Source organism: Brachyistius frenatus, unplaced genomic scaffold (genome assembly GCF_029030835.1).
Source record: "Brachyistius frenatus isolate BFR_SWC_R1_liver_20210118 unplaced genomic scaffold, ASM2903083v1 Contig_26, whole genome shotgun sequence".
Classification (NCBI taxonomy): Eukaryota; Metazoa; Chordata; class Actinopteri; family Embiotocidae; genus Brachyistius; species Brachyistius frenatus.
Genome location: NW_027210625.1, coordinates 2090358 through 2109551, shown reverse-complemented (window position 1 = coordinate 2109551; position 19194 = coordinate 2090358). Strand labels below are relative to the sequence as shown.

Here is a 19194-nt window from a genome sequence, read left to right as displayed (position 1 = left end):
TGCCTAATAGGACCGTTTTACCTTAATGAGTTGGTGTTTTTGGCCAATTTGAATTGACAGCTGGTGTTCGATTTGATGTTGGAGGAAGGTCAGGGTCTGGACTCGGTTTATAGTTGAAGTTTGGAGGTGGAACGTTAAGTGAGTAAAAATCAGCGTCCTCGGTGCATTGTCTTATTTCCATCAGTAGGTGTCAGTAAGTGAATGTACAAAGCTGGAAGAGGAGTGACAAATGACCAGGCTTCCATTTAATTCCAACGTAGCACATGCAGCAGGAAAAAGCAGACTGTTGAATATGTGGATGATTCAAAGCATTTTTACTCAAATTTAACCTTATATCTTTGTAAGTAAGAGATGATAATTGCATACTTTTTTGTTTTGTTCTTGACATAGTTGGGTGTCATGTTTCTGACTTGTATAGATTAAGTGGTACAGCAAACGGTACCGTTGTCTTTTAGCTTGAATAGAATCCATTGCATTACTATGTGTTTGCATCCTTGTGGAGCTGGTGTCCATGTCTGTGAATGTACAACCTGTCAGTCCAAATCTCTGATGCAGAAATCCCCCCCCCCCCAATCATTGCCAGCTGACGAAGCAGACAGCATCCCCGCCTCATCTCATCTCACCTGGGAGGATGGAGAGAGAAGAGTAGCCACTGTTCACTGCTCATCTCCTCCTCTGTTCCCACCCCCTTCTTCCTCTGCCTCCCTTCCACTTTCCCTTCCACATGATTTCCCCCCCCCCCCCCTCCTATCTTTCCTCAGCAACAGCCACACCCCGGTGCTTCAGCTCAACACTCACACTCACTGCGGACATGGTGCTCCCCTTTTCAGCAAATCAGCCAATTGTGATGCTGGAGTTGCAGAATCCCTTTCACAATGACTTGCCATTTCCCTTTCCATCTGCTGGGTTGTCCCTTACAGCTTCATGTCCGTGCACATTTGCACGTTTTAGCACATGCATGTGTTGTATATTTGCACTCTAAAGATGCAGCACAGATTTCACAGAAGCACCGTTTAGGATTCCCTGCCTTGCACGTTGCAGCCACGTATAATCCCCTTGCGCATCTCGTGGTACATTTACGGTAGCTTAATTTGCAATGGGGAGGGATCACCAGGCCGCCACACCGCTCTCATTGTCACTACAGCTCCCTTCACACACACGGGTATTAGTGCCGCTCAGCAGCCTAAAGCTCCAGGTAAGAACTAAAGCACTTTGTTTACCATTTACAGGGAAATGAGGCTTTGTGGTTGCTCGAAGCTGCATGAATGTGGAGTTTCATCCGTTTTAATGCAACAGCTTCAAAAGTTGTTGCAAAAGTCAAAGTGTATATATATATATATTAATGTCGCTGTCCACTAATCCTCTGCTTCTGCGTGTGAGCATGTTTTGGTGATGTGCAGCTATGTGTGTGAATTTATAGATTTGTGTCGTGACTTTGACGTGTTAAAATCTTTACGTGGCTTTTCAGTGAAGACTTGGGGATTATAAATCGGATCTTAATCAGAAGGGAAAAAGTGTAAAATTGTGTTTTATTTGCGGTATCTGTCGCTGTTTTGCTGCGTCTTGGTGCGCCTCTCTGCTCTGCTGCAGCCTGCGCCTTTTGTTCTGGTCCACGCCTGTATGGTGCTGAAACGGCGCTGCCCCCGGCCATGCACTGCAGCAAAGGATTCATCTACATATAGGAGGAGGGAAGGCAGTGACCATCACCAACACAAGTGGAGAATATTGGTAATTATGGTCATCTCGGTGAATAGATTTTTGGCTGTAATGTCCTGCCGGTGGCCATGTATTGAGGATATGGGAGTAGCCCAGCTTGTAGTGGCATCGCAGGCACTTGCCCTTGCCGGCCTCAGCAAAAGGTTGCATGACTTAAGACCACATACATTTTAAATACGAGTCCCTTTATTTAATTGATTTGAAAGCCTTTGTGTGAGTGAAATTCTTATTTTATTATGAATGCAGGGAACCGTTTAATGATCACGTCCCGAGACTGATGGACTGTGATGTCTTCTTTAATCTGACGGCCTCTGCACGGTGAGGAGAAGCAGGAACTGTAGATTCCCCACGTTTGGATGTGAAAACGGTCCCTCTGGTTTGTGTCCGTGTGCACATTCCTGCTGCTGTCTCTTAAGACTCTGGCTACGGACAAGATGTAGAATGAAAACAGCCCCTCATGCTGATGATGTTGGATTGTTTGCAGCTCTGTTCTTAGTGTGAGATTTAGTAACCTGATAAAGTTCTGCTTTATATATTGTGTTTTCTTGTTCAGTCAGATTTGATTTGATCACAAAGTGGAATAAATATAGAGGGATTTGTTTTAGTTAGCAGCTTGAGTGACAGATAAAGTAAACGGTACAAAAAAAATGACCCGCACCAAGGACAGAAAAAACAAACAAATACTCCCCATGAAAATCCTTTTAAATCAGTGTCTATTTATGTTGGAATTTTTCTTGACTGTACAGATTTTTGGATTTATATATTCTTTCTCGTGTAATGGTGACTTTTATTGAACTAACTGTGGCAGCACTTCACACTACATGGCTGTCAATTAACTTTACATGGGAGAATGCATAATATGACCACACGTGTAATTCCGTGTGGCCTCTAAAGCGCGACAGGAAGTGGAAACAACCTTTTGCTCCGAGTTCTTTGCCCATTTGACGTAGATTAGGTGTTTCTTGGCTCGGGCCAAATGGAGGTTGAATGAGTGCAGTAAGAAAGCAGACGAGACGTGCGTCAAGTTCCAGCTGCTTCTTCTGCGAGGACAAGCCTCTATCAGCCCAGATTGGGCTGAGTCGAAGCACTAATTGAAATGACCTTAATCAGGACACAACAGGTTGGGTTTGTGTGGCCTCTTCCATAAGCTATGAATTTATACAAATCTCCATTCTCTCCTTCTTCCAGTGTGTCCTTTTGAATTATGTGTGCGTGAGCCATACGTTGAGCCGCCTCTTACTTTTCCAACCAGCAGGAAACCCAATCCACCTCCCTGCACCACGCGGGAACGTTAAGTATATTTCCCAACGTCAACTCTGGTTAGGTGCACCGTCAACGTCCGGAAACCACACAGCCACTGTGCGCTCCACTGAAACGAAGACACGCCATGTTGGTTGGTGCGTCCTTGTGTTTGCAGTAAAGATCCGTTCCTGGAATTGTTTGTGAATTGATTGTTTGGTTTTGGAGAAGAGCATTTGGTTGGCCGCAGCTGTGCCGTGATGGGTTTTCAGGTGATGGAAGTCGGGCTCTAATTTGTGTTCGTGTCTGCGTTCTGTTTTTGTGTCGGTGAAGTAGGTGAGCACACGGCGCTCTGTTGCCATGGTCGCAGGTGTCTCAGGACTCGGGTTGCGTCTTTGGCCCCGGCTGCTCCTCCCGTCTGAGGCCCTTTGCACTACAGGTGCCTAATGGGAGTTGGCAGAACTGTGCTTCAGTACGTGATTAAGTCTAGACTGTGAGACGGACCTAATCTAATTCACATGCGTAAGATGAAGTGAACGGCCTACTGACCTTCATGTGGAGCCACACATGCACTCTTTTTTCTTTTTTTTTTAAACACACATCCTGCTTTGGGCATACTTAATTAGGAATTTAAGTTTTGAAATGTTCAGTGTCTTGCTCAAGTGCTATAATATTACTATTAAAGTAAGTAAAGTATTCTGCTGTATAAAGAGAAAATCAACCAACATGCTGCAACAACAAAGCACAGATGGATTTTTGCTTGCCAACTGAGACAGATTGTTTTTGAACGGTCCTTTCTCGCTTTGAGCTTTGGAAAATCTTAGAAAAAGGCGAACAGTTTTTCGTATTGCATCACATTCGAGTGCCATCGACAGTCTGCTGTCCAGATGCGGTTGAAACAGCTGCTGAAATGAAGAACTGCGTGTCTTAATTGAGCATGAGGTGATTTATCAAGTTTTATCTTTGCTGGGCTCCACCCTGTGACCTTCTTGGTGCAGGACACGCTCTCTCATCATTCATCCTCCCTGTTTGTCCTTGTACCAGAGCTCCATCCACGGCTGACTAGCAGCTAGTTCCCCCAAACGAGCCCTGACAGCCAGCGTCACATTTCATTCCTCACGGACAATGCCCCTCGACAGAGAGGACACTCATGCAGAGCATTCTTGCAGTCAATAGCAAACTCCCTCAGATATTGGCATCCATAATATTCTCTTCTGATGTGGTGTTGTGTTAGCTAATCCATGAGGTCAGTATGATAATGGCAGGTTGTGCACGAGAGGCAGAGGGAGAGGGAAAGACGTTTTTTCAGATTTTCTGAGACAAAGAACACAGATCCGAGCAGAGCAGCTCAGTTTGCACAGGTTGATTTGGCTCAAGTGCAGAAAATCCATGTGTTGCTCCATGTGCTTCAAATGTCTGTCTCTCTCCTTCGGACAGCTTTCTTTTTTTAGTTTGTGTGGACAAGAGCACATTCCAAGCAAAAACTGCACTGTATGTTCACAGAGCTATAACAGGAAGTTTATGTGTCCCTGTCTTTGCGAGGTTATGACATATAGTCCAACTTTAACTTGCTGTTCGCGGTTTCACACCCTTAATTGGCACAAGAGAATGCAAGCAACTGGGCCGTTGACATGTACTGGATAATAGTACGTGAGCGTCTGTAGCTACATGCAGCCAGCTGGTTCCTGCAAGTAAAGCAGTGAAACCTGGCTGGTTTTATTGGCTTTGCCTTTGAAAGAGTGAAAGACATTACAATTAATTGCATTTGTATTGAATGACCGCAAAGAACAAATGTGTTTGGGGGTCAGGATTCTTTCAAAATAAGACATCAAACCAGCACAGCATCTGCAGAAATAAAGAAAAAATAAAGGAAGAAAAAGAGTTTGATCTTGTGTTGTCTATTTTTGAAGAATCGCATGTCCAGTTTGGTTTCCATGAAGCATGAGGGGAAAAATGAAATTCTGCCATTTTCTGTGCAGATATTTTTTCACTTGTCCATCAAAGCCAGAATTATTTTCAGACTTAATGGTCGTCTAAATGATGTACTAGAGGCAGCACATGTGATGCTGGTCTGATTTTTCGGACTCTGACCCGGGCCAACGGTGGGAAGAAACCACTAATGAGCCTTAGTTTCTTCCTGAATGGGCCAGGGACCTCCTGTAAGCCTAGTGTAGCAGCTAAGCTTCGTAGCGCCGGGCCTTTATGATTTCCAGATGTGCAGGCTAAACAGCTAGATTGTTTTCTCCCCATCCTTTTGCAAACAGCACGCTGGCAGCAGTTATAGGTTAATACATAGAGTGAAGTGTGCTGCAGGACTGAATGAGGCTCATTGTTGGAGTCCATGTATTGTTAGAACATACAGACTCTATCACATTTCTCTGTGGTTTTGTGTGCTTTTTTTTTTTTCTCAGTTGCATGTCAGTGAGTGTATTTTTCAGTCCATCCATTAGGAGGGAAATGTTGGATGGTAATGTCATGGAAATAAGTCTCCAGGGATCTTGACCGTGTTGCATGTTTCTAGGGATGCTCGAGTGCATCTGCTTGTCAGGGCCATATTTTGGATGAATGGAAACCCCCTCGATTCATAGGAAGTTGACACACAGCAGCTCTGTGAAGCCAGTGTGAAACGTAGAAACAGATGCAGGGCATGAATGCGTCGATGGTACATCACGTTCCCTGTGAGCCCGTTTTGCACTGGACAGCAGGAACACAGCAGCTGACTGCGTGCAGTGGACGTCCTGGACGGTTTCCAGGAAGGGTTTTTACTGTGACCACCGCTGAATGTGTCCGAAGAGGGACTTTACAGCATATCTAACATCCTCTCTCAGACATGCGACAGACACAAGATGAAGAAATATGCAGGATGTAATTTAATCCACCAGTAAACTCTGTATATCTACTTTGGCCCTGCAGAGTGGAGTTTACTAGAACTACAGGTTTGATTATAAAAGTTTTCAAAAACTAAAAAATAATTTATATTTATTCAATCATTTACATTTATTGTCTGTCCAAATTGAAGACGAATACAAATATATACATAACATTAAAGTGGTGCTGCAATGATTAATTGACCAAACAAATGACAGAAAAATGCAGAACATTGGGTGGTTCCAGCTTCTTTTTCTTTAATCTTCTTTTATCGCTTCATTATAAATATTATACCAAGCAATTAATTGATTTAATGAAAATAAGGCATATGCATTAATAATTAAATTAATCGTTCGCTTCAGGTCTTCTTGCCGCATCAGAGTCTCTCATTTACAAGTATCCTCCAACTCGGACTGTCTGTGTTGTTTTGAGGCGTTTACATTTCCTACTGCTCCGCTGGGACCATCAAGGGCCCCCCCTCACCATGGCAACCCCTGCCATGGCAACCAGCCCCTCAAAGGAATGACCCTTTTGAGGACCAGTGTGTAGACCCTCTGTGTGGATCTGCCTCGGCCCTTCCTGTGTAGTAAGAAGGCACAAACTGGAGCCTAGAAAACAACAGTCACACGTTTTCTGTTGATTTTGATCCGTAAATATTCTGATTGGAACAAAAACCTTTTGACACTCCGGTACATCGCACTCCTCTGACTGGTGCTGTTATTTTCTGCCTCTTGAAAAGTGAGGAATCTCTGCTCTGTTTCTGATTAAAATCCATTCCTCCCATATTTAATGCCAGCCACTCGTCCGCATTAAAAGACCCAGAGCTCTGTCTACTGCTGGGAGAATTGACTGCCTCAGGTCACCTCATTAAATCAAAGACCATAAAATCCTGCTTAAAAAAAAAAAAAAAAAAAAAAAAAAGGAGCCGTGTGCTTTATTTTGGAGCATCACCAGATGTTTGAGAACGGCCTCTGGGGAAGGAGAGTGTTGTTCTCCACCACAATGATCTCTGTGACAGGAGAGATTTGTATTTCTGGGTGCCATTGACCCAGTGTAGTTGCCCTTTTAAATGCTGGTGATAAAGTGAAGAGCTGGAGCTCACAGACCCACAGGTTTTCACACAGTACATCTGCGATACTTGAAACTTAGTAGTTGAATGTAGCAGCTATTGGTAAACCACATTTCTTTTATTGGTTTTGTAACATCAAAAACGTTTTTGCATATACTGTTTGTTAAAGGTTAGATCACAATAAAGTCAGTCGTACTTTGGAATTGCATTTTTAAAACTTGTCAGCCTATAACCTTTAATAATCGTGTGTTTAAAGTCATTAAACCCCCAAATTCCTTTAATAATAAAAATTGTTTGGATTAAAATGAGGCTTTTAAACTTGTAAAAGATTTTAAGAGTTTTTTTTTTAATGTAATACATGGCCTCTTATTTATTATTTGTCATGCCCCTTTTGGCATCCATGTTACATGTCTCCTTATAAACCTTATATGCACAGTTTTTTGTAGCTTTTACAGATTGTACAGCACGTTGTTCAGTTTCTGGGTCTCTCAGGAACAGCAAACCTGTCTTCTGTGTTTTACGTCCAAGCGGCCTGACGTTTTTCATACACAAGTCTGGGAGCCAAGACTTTACTGCAGCCACGGGGGGAAATCCCGCTGTTCTCAGAGTCTATAGATTACTCTGCACGATATATCTGCCTTGCTTCTATTATTGCCTTATGTTTTCCTTCTGCGTAAATGGCATTTAATTGGCTTAGTGCTGTTCATTTCCTGTGCTGGGTCAGAGAGCCATGAAGCTGATTGGATGTTGTTGGTTTTTGGATTTGAGAGTGATGAGGGACCTCCAATGCACAGATGGAGCTTATCGTTGATACCTGCATGTTTTATCGGGCCATGCAGCACAGGGCCAGACATGAACTTCAAAGCAGCTTCACTTGGTATGTGTCCTGATGGTATCGGTGTTGCTGTCATGTCTACAGTAGCATGAAGCCTGATTACCATCTGAAGCTTCTGTCTGTGTTGTTTTAGATCTTACACGACATGTGACATGCACAGAAATCCAGAAAGACCGTAGTAAAAATATCTGACAGGCGCATTCAGAGGGAGAGTCTGTAATTAACTGCTTCTCCTACAAAATCATGACTGTTTAAAGCCACCAGCTTTTCCCAGCTTTTTTTTTTTTTTTTTTTCTACACACCGCGTGTAGCCAATTATTGATTTTGTCTTTCCCGAGCCTTCTTTTCGTCAGCTCACCTATCCCCTGTGGGGAAGCAGGAGGAGCAGAGAGATCCCCTGCAGAGCTGCATGCCCACATTCACATGCTAATCCGCCGCCATCTGCTTTCTACCGCAGGGGGAGGCTGCATGTGATGCCTTCCTGGCCGTGGCCGCTGTGGGGCAAAGAGGAAATTCCCCGAGCTCCTCGTGCCCTCAGGGGCTGCCAGGCTGATTGGCACTTTTGCACCCTAATTGAAGCGCACTGCTCCCCCCCTTTCACCCTCTCCCCGTTGTCCTCCACACAGGGGTCATCTTTTAAAGGAGGCAGAAAGAATCCATACAAGTTAGTTCCTCTGTCCAGGGGCAATGAACCCGAGCATGTAAAAGACCTCTTCTTTTGCATGACCCCTCACATCGCTCGGTCAAAGAGCCTTCCAGACAGATGAGTTAATCACTGCTGCTGCAGAACCGTGGGCCGTTCAACGCAGCCGGTCATCTCGCCCATCAAATGAAACAGATGTGATTTACAAATAACTTCATAATGTTTGGAGTTTGGTTCCCACTCGCTCGAGTGGGAGCACTTCTCGGGCTTGCGTTTTTGTGAGTGGCGACACCTCAGCCGATGTGTGTGGGATCGTGCTTGGGTTTGGAGCTCCAGGATGACATAATAGAGTATATTTGGGCAGCCGCTGCTGGAAGTTCCTCCTCATGGTTGTTGTGTGTATTTAGAAGGCCATTCTCTTTTCAATATTATATATCAGCTTATTGTAAAATGACTTCGGATAAAGTCAAAGATGATTTTCTCAAAGTTTGTATGTTGTTGTTGTTGATGATAAGCTCTCTGTGTCTATTTATAGATTTTGGTCTTAATGCAAACTGTGTCGCTCGGAGAATACAAAGCACTTTTGTGAGGAAAGGCACGATGCAAGGCCTCGTTACGTCACTGTCTGTAAATCTTAAAAATCCTACGTAGCAGATGTGGAGAAAAGTCTTAGTCGTAGGTTTGCCTTGACTTTCTGCAAATTGTTACAAAACACAATTTGAGGAAAATTTTGATTACTCCATTGAAAAATATTTGCTCTCCAGTACAGCAGAGTAAATCCACTTGAGCCACAAATAGTAATACAATGTAAGTAACGGATGACGAATGAAACGTCGCTGACCTGATAACAGCTGTGATGAATGTCCCCAAAAGGACTCTCAGTGCCCCGCCCCTCTGGTGCTCGTCCCAGAACGGATCAGATGAAAACACAACAGAGAGCTGATAACAAGAGGAAAGTAAACCCTTCGGAGTCCCACCAGCCTTTATCTCTCCACATTCTCACCACTAACTCAGCAGAGCTCCACGTGTTTCAAACCAGGAGACGCGCAATGCATTTTATCGGCCGCACGTTCTCGGCTATTTCCTGCGCTGGGTGGCATCCCGTCAGCAGACATGTGAACCACACAGAGCTGCAGATTCATTCTGTCTGCATGGGGGCTCCACTTTTGTGTGTGCAACTGTCCATCCCCGCGTCTGTGGCTGTGACTTTACGTACGTGTCTGTCTGTCGAGTCTGGTTACATAAAGCTGAAATGAAACTCAGTCAGTTGCCGACGATGTCACTCTGCTGCGGAGCTGGTGACAGCAGCTCAGTGACTGCTGATGATGCACTGCTCTGACAGATGAACTCACCTGCAGCGGGGCGCACTGTGGCCGTGTCATCACTTTTATTGTGAATTAGTAGTAAATTACTGAGTTGATAAGGGAACATATTGCGTGCCAAGGTGAACCTTAGACTTGAGGTATGATGCAGGTTTCATTACTGTCCTTTTCGTGTTAGTTTATGATTCCTTGACTGTTTCCAGTTGTCTTTTGTCATCAAAATTCCAATCCAGCCTGTGAGGATTTCTCACATTTGATTATTGAAGTTTGATGTGTGTTTTTCTAAACTTTCCTGTGTTTTCTCTTGTGTTTTTAGTTTCATGGCTTCATTTTGTTTTTGTTTTTCTTCAAAAGTCAAATACAAAGCAGCAGTATTTTAAAAGCAGTTTTTGCACAGTTTAGGTGTTGATAAAGGTTTTGACCTTGCGGTTGTATTTGTTTGTTTTTTCAGAGCGATTATTCACAAACAGTGTCCATACTCCAGTCCCTTGTTGTTTCCAAATCAGAATTCAGAGGTACCAGATGCTACAGGTTAGTTATAACATGGTTCCCTTAAACAGATGAAACTTTTAAAAGTGTTTAACATCGTCTGTGACTCCGTAGCTTTTCATTTCCCACCACAGCACCTCTCTGCCAATAAAGAGCACCGTTAAAGTCTTTGGGTCTTCCTCCTCCATTCAACTTTGTTTCCCGATGGAGCCGTAGCCATAGTGACTCGTCTCAGTGTCATGGAAACAAAGTACTATCATTGCAGTGATGACAGTAGCCTCCTGAACCCCACACAAACTTGGAGCCCACACGGGGTCCCAGCTGTGCACTAAATTGGAATGGCTGACAGAGATAGAATTTTCTACTGTAACGTATTATTTTTTTTCTGCGACCTGAATTTTTATGAGACATGTAGGAAGCAGAAGTAGAGATATTCAGAGGAGTTTCGGTCTTGAATTATTCCCAGAATAAAGAAGCATGTCGCTGCTAACATTAATCCTGACAAATACACTCTTATTTTCTTATTCTGTTATTGGACACAACGACAAATCAGACTGCACAGAGGCCTCGGAAGTAATCAGAGAGACAGGCCCTGAGCTGCAGTTGGCTCCAAGCATGCAAATGTCAAATAAGTTAATGACGAATGACCTCAACTCTGAGTCCCTCAAGTGCAGGAAGTCATTATCGCCCCACTTCATCCAGCCCCCTGTCAGTGCGTTATACCTGGGATGCTGCTCTGCTCTTTATTCTTAATAACTCCAGCTCCTGTCATTACTCCATCCTATTTTCTTAATGGAAGCTGGCAAGTGATTTCCAGGCAACAAAACGCTACCAGCCTAACCTCCCTCATCTGCCTGCTTCAGAGGCCTATAGAGCCTGGACCTGTTATTGCCTCCTGCATGCCATACAGCCTCTCCTCTCTCTCTGACCACAGTATTGCTGTATCATTTACACTAATAGCCTGTACTTAGAGTAGCTGAAGGTGAAAGCTCTGTTGAGATGCTTCCTGTGGACAGAGAAGAGATGCAAAGGGACCGCATGTTGTTTCCTATTCAAATGCAATTGAAAGGCATTTTGTTTGAGTCGATTGGTTGCTGTTTCCACAACATTATCCCTCACCCAGGCTCTGACAACACCACCACTCTCCATGTTCTTTACGTCTTACCTGCGGTGCTGCAGTTCATCAATTAGGCGTATGGGTGACAGTTGGTTTATATACCATACAGAAATGCATATAAAGATTAAACTCTTTAGAGTGGTGAAAAAAACGGTGTCCTTTAGTCTAAAACTGAACGGGATGGTTTGCAACAATAACTGGGTTAAAACATGCAAAACCACTGGTATGGCCCCATGGTAGCCGCTGAAGATTTTCTCTCAATAAAAATAGATTGCAAAACACAACACATTGTTATTCATTTATCATGAGGGTGGTGCTTTGAGTTTTTCCCCATTCAGCTTAGCCAAAACTCAACATCATTTCTTTTCCCCAGGCTCCTACCATGACTCATTCTTGTTTGGGGGATGGGAGGAGGAGGAGGAGGAGGAGGAGGAGGGAAAGGGTGCCGGCGTGCTTGTTTTGGATGCTGTACTGACAGGGCGGTTTCCTATGCAGCGCCTGAATGACAGAGCTGCCCCACTAGACTTGACAGCTGTTGACTCCAGCTCTGAGATGTTTGTTTGTCATTTATCGGTGCTAACACTTGGCTGCATGTTTGCATGTCCGGCCTCTGACCCGCCAGCCCAGAATGTGAGGTTTTTTTCTGATGTATGTTTTTGTGTGCTGTGTTTTTTGCCAAGTAGTTTTTTTGTACATACGAGGGTTCATTTACTATATTTATACGCATACTGTATATCACTGTGCCTTGCTTAAACATCGCCAAGTTTGTGTGGGTGTGCAGTTGCATGGTGAGCTGGGACATCCTCCTCCACTGCAGTAAAAGTCCTGATCAGCTGGCTCCCTGCATGCATCTGATGACTTCCAGAAACCGCTGCTTCTCGCTCGGTCCCAGTGACACGTGTGTCCTCTGTCCTCCAACACTGCAGCAGCTCAGCAGGGCTTCTGCTTCTCACACTCCTCTCCGGGGAAACAATCGAACATCTGGACTCAAATATAATTTAATTAACAAAAGGTCCTGCTAATAGTCCAGCTGTGTTTATTGTAAATGCAGTTATTAGTAATGTTGGAGTATGTTTGGGTGGGATATTACAAATCCTGAAGGAAAATAAAAAAAGGTAAAGAGCACACTTGATCTCTCAGAATCTAATATTCACCTTTGTGTCCTCCGCTGCTTCAGGCCTCTAAGTCTGAGCGACTGACCACTGGTGCTCAGATCTCAGTGCTCCCCGTGTCGGTGCTAATTTAGAACAGATGGCATGTGGATGGCGAGGTTCAGATCTCCCATCAACAGGAAAAAGGCTTAGAAACAGCTACAAATGACCACCCTTTACCTTTCTTTGCTGGTAATCTGCCCTTTCAATGATCCAGAGAGATGACATTATTAGAGACTCAAGGCAAATACCAATTAACTTCGGTTAACCTTAATTTAGGTTTTACTCTTTTGGTACCTTTGATTTATTTTTTTTCCTCCTCATTTAATTTGATGTTTCTCTGACATTTTGGAGTCTCTGTTGATGAAGTGTTTGTTTGCTTTGATGCATTCAGACACCCTTCAGGTACAGACAGGGATCATGCAGTGCATCAGAAGAGAAAGACCACTTCTCAGTTAGGGAATGAACACCAGAGGTCGAATCTTCTGCAGCAGAGGGTTTAAACTGTGAGAAAGCAGAGCTGCCGGGTTGATAGCGCATAACAGGAAGTTTTAGTTTTTAGAGGTAATTGCAGTAGGTTACTCTACAATTTTCCTAAAAAAAAATAATCGGAGACCCAACTGCTAAATGTGAACACAAACATGATACACGCGTTTTTAGATTCAGTGTAAACTACACTTCCTTAGGATATCATTGTTTCCCACAGATTTTTAGTAAGCAAAAATTAATACGTTTTCTTTTAACGTTTTTCTTCAGTATTTGACCACTCAGTGATAGTTGTTTGTACATCCCGATCCACAGCAAACAAGAACTGCTAGCAGTATATTGTGCTAGTTTGTTAATTATGACTGTTCCTAATTTAGATATTCGATTAATTGATTGTCATTTATTAAATCTGGCAAACATTTGCTAGTTCCAGCATCCTAAGCAGGACCGCTTGCCTCTTTTTGCTGTTTCAGATAGTGTGAATTTAAGTCTATATTTGGGTTTGGTTGTTTTGGTCAGACAAATTGAGGAATTTGAAGCTTTGGATGCATTTTATCAGATTTTTCTCCCCAGTGAAGTTTTCCGAGGGGAACAGAGAGGGCAGTGTTCCCTGGAAGTGAAAAGCTTTTTCCATGGAGTAATATGGGACCTTGTACAGTAGCCTGTGTTTGAGTTCAGCCCACGGTGTAGAGACGACTTCAAAGCTCACGACTACACCCTGTGGTTAGTGTAAAGCCAGGCACACGCAAGCTGGAGTGTTCGCGTGCACACACACACACACACACACACACACACACACACACACACACACACACACACCTGGCAGACAGTTAATAAATACAGCATACCCTCTATATTGTAAGACAGGCACACGCCCTCAGACAGGCTCAAATTTATTTAAGTTCATAAAACCAGTTGACTACGTTCTCACCCCCAAACTCCCAGTCAGTCGCAGCATCAGTCCCCTCCACCCGACCCCCTCCCCTTCTCTACCAGTAAAACACGCAGTCCCTCCAGTTCTCTCTCTTCCGTTCTCCTCAAATCACGTCTGTTTTAAACGGGCCTCTCAGAGGCATATTTCACATTTGAGGAATTTCCTGTGTTCTGCTTATATCAGGGAGGAATGACAGTCCAAGAGGAACACACACACACACACACACACACACACACACACACACACACACACACACACACACACACACACACACACACACAGAGAGAGAGAGACCATATTGAGCTTGTCAGAGTGGAAGTGTGTGTGTATCTGCCTCCACATTGTATACAAGCATATGCATGAGTGATGAGACGACATGAATCCCGAGAGTCCGTCCTGCTGAGTGGTAAAGACGATACATAACTTCCTGTCCATCAAAATCAATATTTGACCCAGTGGTGGTCCAGCTGTTGCATTGGATGTTCTCATGCACTTATCTTATTGGTTGTGTTTTAAATTTTCTTATGAATGGCAGAGTCGGTCATTGAGATGGTGTGACGGTTTCTCTTGGCAAACATGCTGCCTGCTATTCACTCTTGGCAGTTGCAAACAAGGAAAGCTGCACTTTTGAGGAACTGCTTTGGTTTTTATGCACTGGAGAGCTTTTACTGAGGTTTGTTACTGTCGCGCTCTTTGTGTAATGACTAGCAGCTGTGATGTCAACACTTGATTGGGTAATCGTGTCAATATAGTAAACAGTTTCATTTTCCTAAAAGATTTTATGGAGCTGAGCTCATCTGGTGCGTTATTCCACTGTGGAGAGGAATTTCTATATAAAGACATGTTGTGCTGTCAGATAAGTATTGTATCTAATTAATTAAAGCCTTTACCCTCGCATGCGCCCTTTAAGACTGTGACCACATGGCAGCAAAAATGGTGACAGATTTAGACTTGAGATGATATTTATGTGTTTGTAGTCGGTCAAAATTCAGATTATACTGAAGCAATGTGCAACGGCCTGGTCAGATTTTTCTTTTTACCTTCAAACGTTTGGCTGAAGCAGCCTCGTGATAAACTGAACGAGGTCAGTGGAGGTTCAGGATCCTCAAGGCTGCATCAACAGGGACACTGGATTGTGAGATTGAAGTTTAAAAGTGTTAAAATGCTTGTGAACGGACAAATCCTGCAGCTCAACTGAGTCTGTACTGAATCATCGGTTGTCACTGACAGAAGCAGTAGCTTTGAGCTTGGAGCTCCCGTCGCTGGAGACTGTCATTGTCAGCTTAACCATGATATTCAGCTACTTAAGCTTACTGAAAGACCAGAAAACACACGACACTCACGTTGTGATGGCTCTGTTGCAGATTTATGAATTTATGATTTATTTATTAATATTAAAATAAATGGTTGATGTCATTATAAAGAGGGACTTGAAGTGTTTCAGAGCTTTAAAGACAGGCAGAATCGTTGTTGGTTCAATTAAATCCCATTAAGAAAATGCAATGCAGGAATTCGGTCACTCAGCTGTTTGTGAAGTCATCTGATTTCCGTTGACTTATTGTTTTGAGGACGGTGTGATCGTTGTGTTTGGGACTGTGACAGGATCAGCAGGTTGTTTTCCTGACTCTGGATTTGTTGTGTTTACGCCCCTGTGTCTATATGCAGAAGGCTCTTAGGGGATGGAGAGGATCAGCTCCTGAGTCTGGTCTACCCGCTCTGATCAGACGCACCTCTGACATCAGAATCCTGAAACCAGACAGCAACAGCAGTACATGCCTTGACAGTGAAACAATGTGATTTAATAGGTCAATTTAAAGCTTTTGGAACAAAATGAGAATCAGAACAAAAACCTTCTGAGCCAGTGGATCATATTTATCTCATAAAAGGAAATGACTTAATCTAATAATGATAAATAACCTTAATTGATGAAATGATGTGAATGATGTGAGACTGAGCTGGCTGACGGTGCCTGGGACAGATGAGCGGCTGCTAACCTTTGAGCAGGCTGCCAGATCATAGAGGATTTGTGTAATTCGATTACCATGCTGGAAGATCTAATTTAAAATTTGTATAAAACAAACAAAAAATTAGCCGATGCTTCAGTATTTTCTTCAATTTCTGGCCAAAAGGAGCAGTTGTTGTTGTTGGAGTTGGACGTCGGCCTCGTGCTAGAAAGAGATTGCTCCTGCGGTCGTGTTGATGCTTGCGGGGATCCAATCCTCAGTCATTTCCGTGCGTCTGCCAGGACGAGCGATTACGAGGTCCATGTCTGGGTGAGAGTATTAGTGTTAACTTTAAGGCTTACAATTATGTGTGTCGCAGTCAGGAGGAAACATATGAATGTGGTAATATTACGATGTCTTCAAGAGAAGTTATGAATAGAATAGATATCTTGGTCTCTGTTGCACTGACTTTTTTGATTATTTTTAAAGTCTGTTATTCGCAAGCTACGTAGCTTTGCAGTTGTATGTGATAATAAAACATTGTAACACCTCTTAAACTGTCATTTCTTATCCTAATTTATCACTTAGCCTAGAAGGTGTCAGAAAATAGTGAAACTGCTCATCACAGTTTCCCAGAACCTGAGAATTAACTGAGTTCTTTCCACTGCCGAGAGGTTTGTTTTTACTCCGTGCTTAACATTTCTTTTGCTTGAGCTTATTTGACTTTCTTGTCATATTGTTCCAAAGCACTCACACTAATCTTTAATCAATAATTGCACCCACATGAGCTGCTGTCTCCTAAAAGTTCAGCAGTCCAAGTTATGTGACAGAAAACAGTGGTGTAATGAAACTTTGTGTTTGATGGTGAGGAACCACCGAAGCCGCGGTTGTCCTCGCATCACCTGCAATAAATCTGCCTGCTCAGTGAAACTTGTGCTTATGCTGCATTTTTAAAAAGCTGGAGTCATGCTTTCATAAGCGGTCGGATGATTCGACAGCTTTTTGGATATGAGGATACACCAAGCAGGTCTGAAAATGCATGAATTCCGGTGGTAGTCAGCACCTGTTTGTTTTCCTGGAGGAAGATGATGCTTAATTTGTTGTCCTTTGCACTGCAGTGAATCGCTCGAGACTGTAGCCTCCTTCAAGGACTAATCCAGGACTGTGTGTGTGTGTGTGTGTGTGTGTGTATGTGCATTTGTGTTTGTGTGTGGTCAGCTTCTAAAACGGCAGGTGTTTGTTTTTAAGAAGGTGATGAAGGATTTTTAGGCAACAGTGAGAAACTGAATCAGAGAAGGTATTAAAACATAATACTCAGGAATCCTTTTGGCCTTATTGTTGTTGTTATGATCGATTTGTTGTAATTGTTTGTGTGCATCAGTGAAAAGATTAATACATCACCTCATCGCTGGGACGTCAAACAGGACTACTAAAGACTTTTCTGATCAGAGATGAAATCTCCCGTCCAAATCTGGATGAAGGGGTGCAGGCAGATTACACAGAGGCCGCGATGATCCATTCAGCTAATCCTGATCATAGAGAGTTGACTGTGTCCCAATCTTACTACTGGGGGGTGCAACTAATGACCGGCTTCACCGACCAACCAACACTTTCAATATCGCAATGGAATTGACCTATTAATTTTGGATTGGATGTATGCTTTTATTGTAACCCACCAGAAAGGACCCCGTGATGACCATGATTTAAATATCCTTAATCGGTGGCCGATGTTCAGCTGTCTGTATGTTTTGCAGAAACACAGACACAATTGAATTATGTGTGAACTGGCTGCACTGACTTTATTCGGCCTCTGTGTCTGTTGGTGATTTGGTTGTGGCAGATTGGCGTCAGCGCGACTAGCATCTGCTTTTGGTGAGATTAGATATTACCGGCTATGCTAGCGAGCTCTGCAGCTCCGGCCCAGGCCTCCGCCACTAATCAGTGCTGGCAAAAGGCGTTGACAGGGCTGTCTGAGCCTCCCGAGCTTCGACTCCCTCTGCTCACCTCTCCCTTCCTCAAAATGGCACCCAACCTTTTCCTTTTTCTCCTTATATGCTCCTCTTCCCTTTTGCCCAACTTTTCTAACAGCCTGGCTTCTCACGAGCACTTAACCCTCTAAAAAAAAAATGTTGTATATTATCTCATAATTTCATTTGACACGAAGACTATTTTCCTGCTGCCACTTTAAATGTTTCATTTGCTTTCTTTAATGTTAATCCAGTCAGTGTCGCTGACAGGTTGATTATAGTCACACAGTGATGTCTCTTTCTGCCCCCCTGGAACAAGACTGAAGCTCTGAGAGGATGTGGAAGGAGCAGGCCTGACATGCTCTCTTCACTCTCCTCCTTTCACTTTTTAAGTGGTTTTGGGAACCTTATGACTGTACCCTTGTATGATTCAGCTTCACATCGACCTCACTGGTCTCTCTAAGGTTTGGCTATCATGTTGGGGAGTGTCTCCTGACATCAGTGTGGTCATACTGGTTTATTTTAGTGGCTTAATTTATTTACTACTTAAAGGATTGGTGCTATAAAGCAATATTATTTTGAGTATCAAGACCTACATCATTAAACATCGCTATGTGTATTACTTAAAAAAAAAATCAGAACCTGTCCTTTAATCCATGTGTTTGTTTTAATGTTCATTCATCCGGTGCTGCAAATTTGCTCTCACTCATTCATGCAGTTCTCCTACAGCCCATAATTCCTGTATTTATTCACACTTTTGACATCTCAAGTAGTGCAGGTGATGAATCGTGAGACTGGGACCATTGTGAGTCTCTGCACGATAAATATATTTCATTTCATGTAGCTTGAGGTTGGAGTAATGAGCAGGGAATTAGGCTTTCAGCAGTCAGCGCTGTGCTTGTGCTGTGCTTGTCTGGCCTCTGCAGTCTCTGCCTCAGACCCTGTCTTTCACCCTCGTTCCCCCTCTCTGCCTTTGTTTCAGTGGTGCTGCAGCAGTCGGCCATGCCTGCAAATGAGCACCAGGACAGAGGAATTATTCAGCACGGGGCAAACCCTGCACCCCTCCTTCATATACGCGCACACGCACACACACACACACACACATATATATACCCTCACGCTGCACTCACTGTCATGATTAAATGTTTCATGTATTCATAATGGGAGCGTCTGTGAGCAAAAGAGCCAGTAAGATAAACAGAAAGAAGAGAATGAAACACGCTTCTGGAAATTTCTTGGAGAGAGATGGTCTTTTATCTTGGAACTCAATTCCCTCGGGGGTGGGATGAGCTGCTTTGTATCCCTTTCAAACATGAATTAATGTGGCTTATAAACACACACACACACACACACACACACACACACACACACACACACACACACACACACACACACACACACACACACACACACAC

General features: G+C 43.5%; 1 protein-coding gene across 9 annotated transcripts in view; it reads left to right on the top strand.

The window, feature by feature from the left end:
* The first annotated feature begins 1048 nt into the window (after window positions 1-1048).
* Window positions 1049-19194, top strand: part of LOC138620746 (microtubule-associated protein tau-like) — a 53325-nt gene continuing 35179 nt past the window's right edge. For 4 of the 9 annotated variants that reach the window (XM_069698202.1, XM_069698201.1, XM_069698203.1 and 1 more), the window contains exon 1: window positions 1049-1195. The gene's annotated coding sequence lies outside the window, so the exon portion shown is untranslated. Of the gene's footprint in view, window positions 1196-1592; window positions 1729-10143; window positions 10224-19194 lie in introns of those variants that run through there. The other 5 variants (XM_069698199.1, XM_069698205.1, XM_069698206.1 and 2 more) reach the window with 5 other exon arrangements.